This window comes from Triturus cristatus, chromosome 2_2 (assembly GCF_964204655.1).
Source record: "Triturus cristatus chromosome 2_2, aTriCri1.1, whole genome shotgun sequence".
Classification (NCBI taxonomy): Eukaryota; Metazoa; Chordata; class Amphibia; order Caudata; family Salamandridae; genus Triturus; species Triturus cristatus.
Window position 1 is genome coordinate 346,303,974 of NC_140582.1, and position 12,651 is coordinate 346,316,624.

The window sequence follows — 12,651 nt, forward strand, 5'->3', positions numbered from 1 at the left end:
CAAGCAGAAATGAGGGGAATGGGTGAGGTGTAGGAGAGTTCTAGAACTGAAAGTACTTTAAACCAATCAAAAGTTTTGTTTATTGATCACATGACCCACCGTGCGCGTACGTTACGCTTACGGAGCGCTTACGGAGCGCTTACGGTAAAAGTACTCATGCGCGTATAAAAGACACACGCACGCGCGCATGCGCATAACAGGCACGCCGCAACACTTCCGCGTAACGTGCGCGTGTAGCGTATGCGCTTACACGCCGCGTACGCAGAACGCACGGCTACGTAAATCGCGTAACCATATGCAAAAAGAGTAGAAATATTACGTACATTACGCAAACCGTACGCTTACCGTGCGCTTACCGTACGCGCACTTAAAAAAATAAAAAAAAAAAATTGGAAAAAAAGAATCACTATGTTATAGTAATATATCTTACCTGTTTGTTAAAAAAAATGAGAAAAAATAATATATTGCAGAATTTTTTAAAAATAAGCATAGTGTTTTAAGAGAATATAAAGTAAAAATTTTTTTTTATAAAAAACCTTGCAAATAAAAAAAAAAAATCACACGTTTAATATAAGAATTTGTATTTAAAAAACCATATTAAATCACTGAAAAAACCATGGGTTTCACACACGTTATAAATAAGAATTAGCATTTAAAAAACCGTACAAATTCACTGAAAAAACCATGGGTTTCACACACGTTATAGTTAGGAATTAGCATTTAAAAAACCTTGCAAATTCAGTGAAAAAACCATGGGTTTCACACTCGTTATCGTTAGGAATTAGCATTTAAAAAACCTTGCAAATTCAGTGAAAAAACCATAGGTTTCACACACGTTATAGTTAGCTGGACATTTCAGTCGTAAAAAACCAATGAAATTCCCCCGTTATAGTTAGTTAAGCTAACTATATCTCGCGCACCCGCAATCCACTGCTGATGACGTCACATATTACATCACTCATGACATGGTCAGTGACATCCCTCATGACATCACTGATGACATCTCAAATGACATCACTGATGACATCATCCTGTGAATGTGTATTTTTCTGAAAATTAAATATGTTTTATATATGTATATCTCAAGGCCGATGGAAGAATAAATGGGTATATAAGTGTCTAAATGGATGATTTCTTTTTGAAAAATTGATTGTATAACTGACTGATTAAATGTATCTTAGTGAATACATGGCTTACTGAGTAATGTTTAAATATGTAATTATCTATATCAGTCTCTCACTTTGTGTATAAGTGGCTGCATGGGTTGGTGAGTAGCTACATGGGTGTCTATATAGGTTCTTAGTTGGTTTTTTGAGTATCAGTCTGAGTGTCTGCATGGTTCGGTGGGGGGTATTATGTAGTGCATAGGTGCATGAATGAGTGTCACACTGTTTGTATGTGTTGAAGACAGCATGTGTACAGGACTGTATGGGAGGATGAGTGTGTGTATGGGTGTGTTAGTGAGTGAATGACTGTCTCAATAGTGTCTTTATGAGTAACTACATATGTTTTAAACTAGTATATGTGACTATTGGTGTATATAAGTGAGTATATGTGAGAGTGTGAGACTGAAAGAGTTCCTGTATGAATAAGTATGTGTTTCTATAAGTGATTGTTTAAAAGAATAAGTATGTGTAAGTTTCCGTAGAAGTAAGTGTGGTGGTGTGTGTATAACTGTATATGCAAATAAATCTATGTTTCATTCTTTATTTTCATGAGTGAGTATGTGTGTCAGTAACTCTGTGGATGAGTGGCATTGTGTAGCAGGATGTATAGGTGTATGAGTACATATGATGAGTGAGTTCATGTATGAGTGACTGTACAGGACTGTTGGTGAATGAGTGTATGTGTATGTGGATCTTAGAATTACTCAAGAGGTTGTTGTAACTGGTATTGGTATGTCCATTTTTTTGAAAATTTTAGTCTCTATTTTTGAATGTGTGTTTCAAAGGTTATATTAGAGTGAGAGGAGGTCTGCTTCTCTGTCACAAGGATGATGTCATCAGTGATGTCATTTGAGATGTCATCAGTGATGTCATGAGTGATGTCACTGACCATGTCATGAGTGATGTAATATGTGACGTCATCAGCAGTGGAATGCGGGTGCGCGAGTTATAGTTAGCTTAACTAACTATAACGGGGGAATTTCATTGGTTTTTTACGACTGAAATGTCCAGCTAACTATAACGTGTGTGAAACCTATGGTTTTTTCACTGAATATATATATATATATATATAGATATATATATAATATAGATATATAGATATATAGATATATATATATACATATTTCCTACTGGCAGTCACCAGTCCAGTATGTAGTTATAGTTAAGGACCTATTTTCCATAGGAAAAGCATTTTTTGATTTGGCTATAACTTTGGCGTCGTTTGACCAATCTGCATGAGATTTATCCAAAAAAGTGTCACCGTGGGTACTAATGTTATGGAAAGTTTGGCCATGATCCTTGCAGTGGAGACTGAGAATTCAGTGTCAGAAATAAGGCTGCGTTTGTAACGTTAATTCCCATAGGAACCTTTAGCCGAACCTACAGCCAAACCGCTGAAGGCACTAATACCAAATTTGGAAGGGAGGTAGGTGTTAGTTCAAGGAAGTGCCTTTTGCTTATTTGGTGTAAATCCATTCAGTAGTTATTAAGAAATGTAAATTAAAATTTATAGTGATATCTCTGGCCGCGGATATTTCACAGTGATTTCGCGATTGCGATGCATGCACCAACGGGAATGCTCTGATTGGCTGAACGCAACCGAAACAGAAAGGTGTAGCTGGTATTTTAGCTATGGGGAACGATTCCCAGGGCTGAAAATTTTTGAAAAAGCTAAAATAAGCAGTCAGAGTAGAGGTACTCTGACCCCATGTTTGAGAAATGGAGGTGTTAGCGGCACAAGTTAAGTGTCCAAAACTGATTTTATTTGTTTAATCACATGCAATATTTGCAGTGACGCCGCAACCTCCAACAATGCCCTCGTGTATCATTGTGAGGACATCACGACTATCAACGTGATGGCGAATATTGGTTAAAATATAAAAAAAATTATCAGTGAATCAATAATACACATTGTTGTGAAATATTGAGAGTCAGATGCATGTTTTTATTTTTATAGAGTTATTTATATAGTGAGTTATCTACTGTGATGGTTAGAATTAATCATATAGTATATTTTTTTTATATGGTGGTGGGTATTGAATTCCTACTTTTGTTTTCTGCTTCATGGCGTAAACTCGGAGATGATGACCATCGTTATCACGATCTCCGGCCTCACTGTGAAAATGGAAAATAGGTTTTATAGATAGTTGTTCTAGAAATACAATCGAGAAACATGAGTTTGACGTGCACAGTAATAAACCCCTAGTGTGTAAGATACTGTAATATGTGTGCATATATGTGTTTTCACTTTATGGAAATGGCTGGTTCGTCGCAGTTAATGGCATCATCACGACATCACAAATAACTGTGAAAACTGAAAATAGGTCTGATAGATGGTATTTAAACAAACTTAATACAAAAATCTGAGTTAAAACATGCTTTGAAAGAAGTATGTATATAGTAATATGTGTAGGGCAATGTTCAGAATGGATTTTTTTTACTTATTATTTTTGAATGTGTTGGTGGTTACTGAATGTCTGCTTTTGTTTTCTGCTTCCGTGACGTGTCCGGGGGTATCGCGATCACCGATGTTATCGCAATGTCCGTCGTCACAGTGATAACGGAAAAATAGGTTTTAGAGATTTTTTTATATAAACGCTCTAGAAAATCATGACTTCAGTGAATACTGTAAGAAACCCCTGGCGTGTAAAATACTGTAATATGTGTGAATATATGTGTTTTAGATTTTATGGAAAAGGCGTGATCATAGCGGTTAATGACTAAAAGATGGGTTTTAAAGAAACTTAATTCAAAAATATGAGTTTAAACATGCTTTGAAAGTATGTAAATAGTAATATGTGTAGGACCATGTTCAGAATGGACTTTTTTACATATTAATGTTTTTTGTATGTGTTGGTGGTCATAGAATATCTGCTTTTGTTTTCTGTTTTTGCAACATGTTGGCAGGGATCATGACACCGTCGCGAAGACTCCCAAAAACTAAAGAAAAAAAAACCTTTAGCAAAAAAACATCACATTATTTACGGTACTAGGTTTGCTCTGACAATAGCCATTGTGTTGGTTGTGTGCATATGACAGCTACACATAAGACCATATGCAGAGTTTCAGGTTACTTAGAAATACCCTGTTGCCTTTATCTGTAAAGAGCACTCCATCATTTCTATAAATTCCATGCATGTCAAAACGCAGATTGTTGTTATAGATACAGCCAATGTGATAGTGTCCGAGGAATGTAGAAGAAGTTTTATTAACATGTCACCTGGCTTTGTCAATCTGTGGGCAGAATTGTTTTGACCACTTCCATTTCTGTCTTTGGCATATATTAGAGTACACCAAGACATTATGAGGGAAAAGCGACATCAGTTCTGCAAAAGTTTGTTACATTAGGATTTCAAGCCCAACCCCAGTCAATGTGCCTAGGTCATGAGGTGAGGAGCTTGGGAATCCACAATGGATTCAACCAAAGCCAGCAACTGATGAAACTTTAAGCCTCTCTGGCCAAACCAAGTAATGTGCACATTTGGCAAACCCAAGTCCCTGTCAATACCTTTTTTTTGTTGCAGCCCTTTTGGCGCAATAGATATAGCCTTGGTCCACAATCCATACTCTAAGCAGTTTGAAGTGAAGGAGCAATAGTAGAGAGGAGAAGGCTGCAGCAGAATGAGGTAGTTTTCCAAAGGAAAAGCAGTTTAAAAATGTTTTGCTCCTTCGGGGATGGAAGGGGAGAACCACCCTTTGCGATGTCACATCTGTGCTTGTTCTGACTCTGCCCTTCATGAACGGGAAGTGCTCCATCCCCGAAGCAGCAAAATCTGTCTCCTGACAAAGTTATAGGCAAAGGTGTACCTATAACTCTTTTAAGAAGTTGAGGGAGTGAGCTCACTGATGAATAGGGGTAAGTGATTCACTTTCTCCCTAAAAGCGACCTAAAAAATAGCCAGATTCACTAGTTCTGAATAAGGCCCACCGACCCGTTAAGGCAACTGAGGGCAGAAACATGTCGACCTACCACGACCTGACACCACATGCGGTGGATCATTAACACATCCCCTTAGCACCGCCCACCCCTTTTAATATTTCCACTTCCCTGTCATAATAAAAGACCGAACAAGGGAATGGAGGTAGTTTTTAGTTTTACTCACATCTTATGGACACTATCCAAATTCTAATCACAACTGTCAAAAAACCAGATGATCTCCCTCCAGGTACAGGAACGCAAACCACTTGAAGAACTGAAAACTCAAGTGATAAAAGACCCAATGATGATTCTATTCACCTAACAGACAGAGCAGAGAACCAACATATATTGCATGAATTAAATGTGTATGAGGCACTCAGAAACACAAGATTGTAAGACCCTGGCAAAAAACAGGATATGTGATTCATCCTCCTCTGATTTTGACTGTACCTAATGGAAGCCAAATGAATCTCTGCTTCTCCCTCCCTCTTTTGATTCAATGGACCCTGAAAGTAATGGGAAGTTTTAATTTCCAACTCGGGACTATGTAATAAACTGTTGTGTAGTATTTAAATTTCAGAAAAATTAAGCTAGCTATAGATTTGAACTCCCGTTTTTTTATGCGATTAATCCACGATGATCATGAAAACATCACAAAAACACGCCGACAGACCCTCTTTTTGAAAGAGAGGGAAAGGGTTAACAGATGCTAACCACTGAAAAGTAGAGATGCAGTAGTCTAAAATGAAAGACATGATTTCATTTTCTGCCTTTCTCATGATGATAGAGTGGAAAGTTGAAGAGGTTTCCATTTTAGAGTTGGTTTGTGTGAGAGTGGTGTACCATACAGGTGCTTAGCTTTTACAAGTATTAAGTGTCAAAACTATCCAGTGAGAGCTAAAACAACAATATAATCTACAAACTCAATTAAATGGTATCTATATAACTTTGTAATTATTTAAAACGTTTACATTAGAAATGAAGATGTATATGGGAGTTTGATTAAAAGGAGTATCACAGTGATGTGAAATAATATGAGATGAACTGTATCTATTAGAGGGTTTGTGTTTAAGAGGTTAATGGTGAATGTTGTGGAAAGTAACAGAAAAATGAATTAGTGCCTCTTTATTAAATTGTGTATTTTATTGAAAAATAACAGTTTAGTCTTCTGGAAAGTTGCAATGAGGAACTAAGAATGTTTTAAATGTTTAAACATCATGTGCAGAATAGACACATTGGTTATTTGCATTCTGGGGGTTGTAGTACTTTTAGCAGCATTATTAAACAGGAATACTCTAGTGAAAAATAAAAGCTGAGAACATGTTGTCTGCCTATATATGAATATGAAAGAAGTAATACTTATTAGGTATGCATTGGTAGGTGTTTGTCAATGGGGTTTTTAACTTATATGACCACTTTGTATGTGCTTAGATGGTGAGATATGGTTTTTGTGCTTGCGCATAGCCATATATACGGTGGGACGTTTGAGTTTACTTAAAGATGCAGAGAGGTATATATTTTTGGAAAGATGGCTTAAAGGTGTATATCTATTAAGAAATCACGTAAATGTTTACATGGTGACCTATTATCAGTAAGGCTGATGAAAATGTCATGTATATGTTGAGGGTAGTGTTTTTCTTTGAACATGGTTTGTGTAAAATTGAGAAGGAGTAATAGTGCAGAATGCCTCAAGAGTTCTTGTGCGAGCTTCTTTTCAAGTGTAACTTTTGTTTGATATATGTTGAATATATGTTTTAGAAATAGAAGAAGTATTTGTGAAATGATGCAGGTATACCATTTGCAAAAGGTTTTGTGCTTTGAAAAGTTTCAAAATGTTGTTTCCCATTTTAGAAACTTACTGATGCATGTGCATGCTCAGTAACAAAGCAATGTATGTTTCTAGATAGCCATGTATGCAATTATATACCAAGTTTGATACCTAGATTTCACTCACACATAGCTCAGAAGAAAATCATATATGCAGTAAAACAGTTAGTTTGATACTGACAGGAGGAGATAACCAATGAGTCAGCGATATAGTGACCACTGTTATGTATCTAACAGCAATGAAGGTACAGTCTGTCAAGCAGTATTCAGGCACTCATGCATTCACTCAGCCACTACTCAGGCAGTCATCAAATCAGTGATTCACTATCCATGGTGTTATTCAATTACCCAGACACTACACATGTACTCTTGCAATCAGGCAGGCAAAATTTATTTAGTCATTGAACTATGCAGGCACTACCCATATATTCATCTAATCACCTAGTTACTAACTATTGAGTTATGCAATTAACAAGGCTGTAACTATTTAGTTATTATAACATTTGTGCAGAAACTATGCAGTGATCTAAATACCCGCTTAAAACCCACTCAGTCATTGAAATACTAAGGCACACACGTGCACCGATGAAACACTCATCCTCTACTCATGCATTCATCTAATTACGTAGAGAGTACCATTGTAGTAAACTTATCACCCATCCAGTGCCTATGAAGTCATTTAATTACTGAGGGAACATTCTTGCACAAATACAATCACCCCAGCGTAACACTTAGTTTCATCCAATCTCTCAAGCTTTACCAATGAAATAATGCAGTCACTCAGACACTAGTCATGCACTCATCTAATTAGCCAGGCATTACTGATGCACATATTCAATTCTACAAGCACTACGCATGTAGATATCTAAGCATTCAGGCATTACCTATTCACTCAAACAAAAAGAAATGGGCTGCATCCAATCGCTGAAACACTCTTCATCCACTCATCCAATAGGCTAGGTGCTATGCATGGGCTTAAACAATCGTGTATGCACTATCCATGCACTACATAAATCACCTATAATCTATGTTTGCAGACTTGCAATCATCCAGGAACTAGCATTGCACTCATTTAATCATCCCATCAGTATCTATGCATGTATTGAATTATTTAACCATTAGTCACACACTTGTCTAATCATTCAGGCTTTGACCATGAATTCATCTAAACACCCAGATGCTAGTGGTATACTCATGCAAACATGCAGGCAGTTGGTATGCAGATATGGAATGACTTGTATTCTCAGGGAATCACCTAGGCACTACCAATGCACTCATTCAATTATCCAGGGAGTACTGATGTATTCAACCACAAACCCATGTATTTGCACGTTTTACTGAGGAATATGTAGTCTGTAGACAATATGGGTGATAGGTTCACTACAATGTTAATCTCTACATAATTAGATGAGTGCATGAGTAGAGTCTGTGTGTTTTATCAGTGCATGCATGTGCCTCAGTAGTTAAATGACTGGATGGGCTGTAAGTGGGTGTTTAGATGGCTGCATATGTTCTGCGCAAATGTTATAATGATTGCATAGTTATAGCCATGTAAATTGAGAGATACATTTAAAATTGTGTATAAGAAGGAGAGATGCAGTAAAACAGAAAGAACAAGTTGAGAAATTAGTTGATGAGGCCTTTGATTTGAAGAGGAAGCTTTTCATTTTGATCCTAAATAGAATGAATATTCTTGACAAAATAGTATTGTACATGAGGAGACAAAACCAGAAGAAAAAATTTGTGAATAGAAGCAACTGCTGTAAAGTTTTAGTGGAGAATGAATACATACTTCTTGTATAGAGCCTTTCTTTAATGAAGAAAGGTATCTCCAAGATAACAGATTAGTTCATGCTATTGATTAAAGAGGATGATGTTGTGAAATGAAGAATAGTAGTCCTATAGCAAAAGAGGTGATGGTACCTAGAAATGTGGAAGAAGTTATTTCAGAATAGGTACAAGGAAGGAGTAGCCAGGGTACTGTATTCAAATGGAATTGTAGTAGTGTTTCTAGACAGCAATCCATTGATATATTAGGACAATTCCTACATATCTTTCCGAGGCAAAGTTTAAAACACAGAATAAGTTATACTGCTCAGCAATGAGAACTTTAGGTAGGGGGCTTTATTATGTGAAAACCCCTTCTTTATGTTTAGGAGAAATGAATAGAGCACTTTTGCATGGTATTGTGGCAGACGTAGAAAAGGTTCGAGGTGATGTGCAGTTTCATTTCTTTGGTCCTTAGCAGGATTCTAGGGAAAATGAAGAGTTGTAAAGAGGAGGAGTTGAAGAACAAGACACATATATTACAGTTCATAGTTTTAAAAAAGAGATTACAAAATTTAACACAGTGTTGTCTAAAAAACTAGAGAATGTTTGTATATGTTGTCGACTTATATTTAAAAAGTTAAGAAGTAAATAATGATAGCTGGCAAACGTTACCTTACTTTTCTATATGGCAAGTTATATCTAAGTAGTGTTACAATAAATTAGAAGATAATAAAATGAACAACACATAGATATTAGATACCCATGTTTTTAGATAACAAAATGCCTGCTAATGTAGAAAAACTACGAAGGGCCAAAAATAAAGAAATTCAACATTTATTATTCGTTGCAGCATTGCACTCACTACAACTTCATAATTCATGAGGAATGATGCCATCGAGGAAAACTGTAGAGTTGAGATTGAACATTTGAATGGACTCTCTGCTTCAATGTTGTTTTGCGGATATTCAAGTCATCAATGATTTCATGTGAGATGTCATCAGTTATGACATCAGTGATGTCACTGACCATGTCATGAGGGATATAATATGTGAGGTCATAAGCAGTGCATTACGGGGGCGTGAATAATAGTTAGCTCAGCTAATGATAACTGCTTAATTTCTCTGGATTTGTACGGATGAAATACCAACCTAACTATAACGTCCCTGTAACCTTTGATTTTTTTTTCCATGAATATCTAAGGTTTTTTAATACTATTTACTAATTATGACAACCCTGTAACCTTTGGTTTATTCATTGAATATATAAATGTATATCACCATTATCAATTATCATATATCATCTACATAATGCTATATTTATGAAAATCCTTCCAAATGTTTGTAAGCAAATGCTTTTGCTTTATGTACTGTAGCATGAAGGACCATGTACAAATATGTTGCAATTCAAGTTTTAATAACGATTAATGGTACTCCTTCTCTTTCAAAGCACGACATCCTAAGTGTGCTTGTGGGGCCCGCTTCTCTATTTTGATCCCTATGTTCTATTATACACTTTGATTGGGCTGCTTTCAGCCTGGTGTGCAGTGCCTTAGAATAACTTTATATATCTAGTTTGTTTCACCACATGGGGCTGCGGGGGGTGGGGTGACCTTGTGTCAGGCTAGTTCATCCTTCATTTATCAAGATAACCGTAAACCCTGGTATTATATATTATTTTGTCCTTTAGACTTTTCTTTATATCCCTATTATTAACAAAAGAAAGAGCAGGAGTCTGTCAGTGAAGTGCAAGATACAGTGAGATAGGTCATTTAATTTGCTGTCACTGCATCTGTACAATTCAAAAGGCTATCAGCCATTCAATTATTACTTCCTTTAATAAGCTAATAATTAATCTTTGTCCCTCTCCATGAGAAGAGGCTTATAACTCTAAGAGACTCAATTCTGTATCTTCTAATTACAAATAACCCAGGGCGTAGTTCGCAAAGTAGCGCTACATGTAGCAACGCGAAGTGCACTTCGCACTACGCGAGCTACGCATAGCACTACGCGAACTACGTAGTAGCCTGTTCGGGGATGATTGCACCGTGCCGGATGCTTGTCTGCACTGTGCAATCATTGAAAACGGCATCTCGCACAGTGCGAGCTGTAGTTTTCTGCCGCTCGAGTAGATTTTTACTCGAGCGGCAGCTTTCTCAACGCGGACTGGTAGTTTCTCATCACGAGCGGTCGCAAGCATAAGCAACCACTCGCAATGAGAAACCTGACCTCCCCACGTTGAGAATCTTGCCGGGAGGTTTATTTTCCTCGCTCGTGATCGGCAACTTGATGTTGCTGATCGCGAACGAGGAAAAATTCTCGCGGGGATGTAATTTTGCTTGCTCGCGGTTGCCAACTTGACGTTGAGGACCGCGAGTAAGCAAACAATGACCGCTGCACTACGCTATGCGTGTTTGCACTGTGCTACGTGCAATTCGCGTAGTGCAAAGTAGCTCAAGCTTCGCGAACTACGCGAGCGTAGCGTAGTGCTTTGCCCAGGGTTATTTACAAACATGCTGCCATTGAAAATGGCTAAGGCATTTCAAGAACAATTGCAATCTACTAACCTTTGTCATCCTGGAAGCCAAAAGTCTCAAACTATTTCCCATTTAGAAAACCAGTAAGTCTGCCTTTGTGGAAGGCCCTTTCCTTAGACTCCAAGTTGATAAAAGTACCTTACAGATAGTTTCTTCCAACATGGATTGAGTTTCCTCCCCTACAGGCCATAAAGAAAATACTGATGATCATGATCTGGGGGACCCTCAGGTATCTCAGGGTTTACCCAATCCTAATTGTTCCTTAAGTGCCGTCATCCTGTCTGCTTTAGGCAGTCATTGTGGCCCGCTGGATGAGAAAGGCAGTGCAAAAGACAAATAGGAACAAACTTTGTGGTGAGTGGCCCAGGACTTTACTTCCACATGAATGATCCTCTTTTTTAGATGTCGATCCATCAATGGTGACCTTCTTATTCAGAAAGGTAGAGATTATAAAAGGGGATAAATAAAGTCCTTCATCTTTGTTGGGACACATTTTGGATATTGCTGGTGGAAAATATGTAGTAATTTACACAACAAAAGTGTAAATTCAGCTTTCTTTATTCAATACAGCAACCTCCAGCAACTCACCGATTCACCAACTGCCAGCTACAGTGCCCTTGACATCAACATTCCAAGTTACATCATCAATAGGGATGTTCTCCCCCTTACAAAATCAATATGATATAAGTACAAAGGAAATAGGTACATGCAAGGAAACAATTCAACATGTGAATAAGATACAAAGTAAAATTATACATAACTTTGCTAAGATTACTAAAACATTACTGAAACTCATGGTTGGGACCAGTCACTTTACTAAGATTACCAAAACTCCATTCTTTACCACCCTCCAATACAACCACTTTTTTTTTACTCCAACCACTCTACTAGGTTGAGAGTACTTACTGTCCCCTTTTTTACAACACCTCCACTCCTAGTTACTTCCCAATCTCTACACCTCCAATGAGTAGACTTCACTCCTTTTTAGTGATCATACATTTGTTTACACATACTCTGCTTTTCCCTTACTCTGGGTCTCATGGCTTCCCAATCCCAATCAACCCAAACTCTCTTATAATATTGCAACCACATTGGGGATTCATTCGTGGGAGGCTCCCTTCATTGAACCTCTTAAATGCGTCAGATGGCCCCCGGCCGTCCAATGTCACAGTGGGCATGTACGGAGGACGGCCGAGGACCGTCTGTTCCGTGCACGCATGGAATTCGCCAGCACCGCGGGGAAATTTGTGCCGCGTTGAAGCGGTTAAGAGCAATAAAGGGTGATACCCCTGTGATAGAATCTAGAGTCACTCTGTGGGCCCGCACCATCTTGTTAAATTCATTCCGCCAAGACGATCCATTAGCAAAAGAAAGCTTAATATTTTCCATTATGATACAGTTCTCTCTTTGAACCAAACCATTTGCCTGAGGTCTGA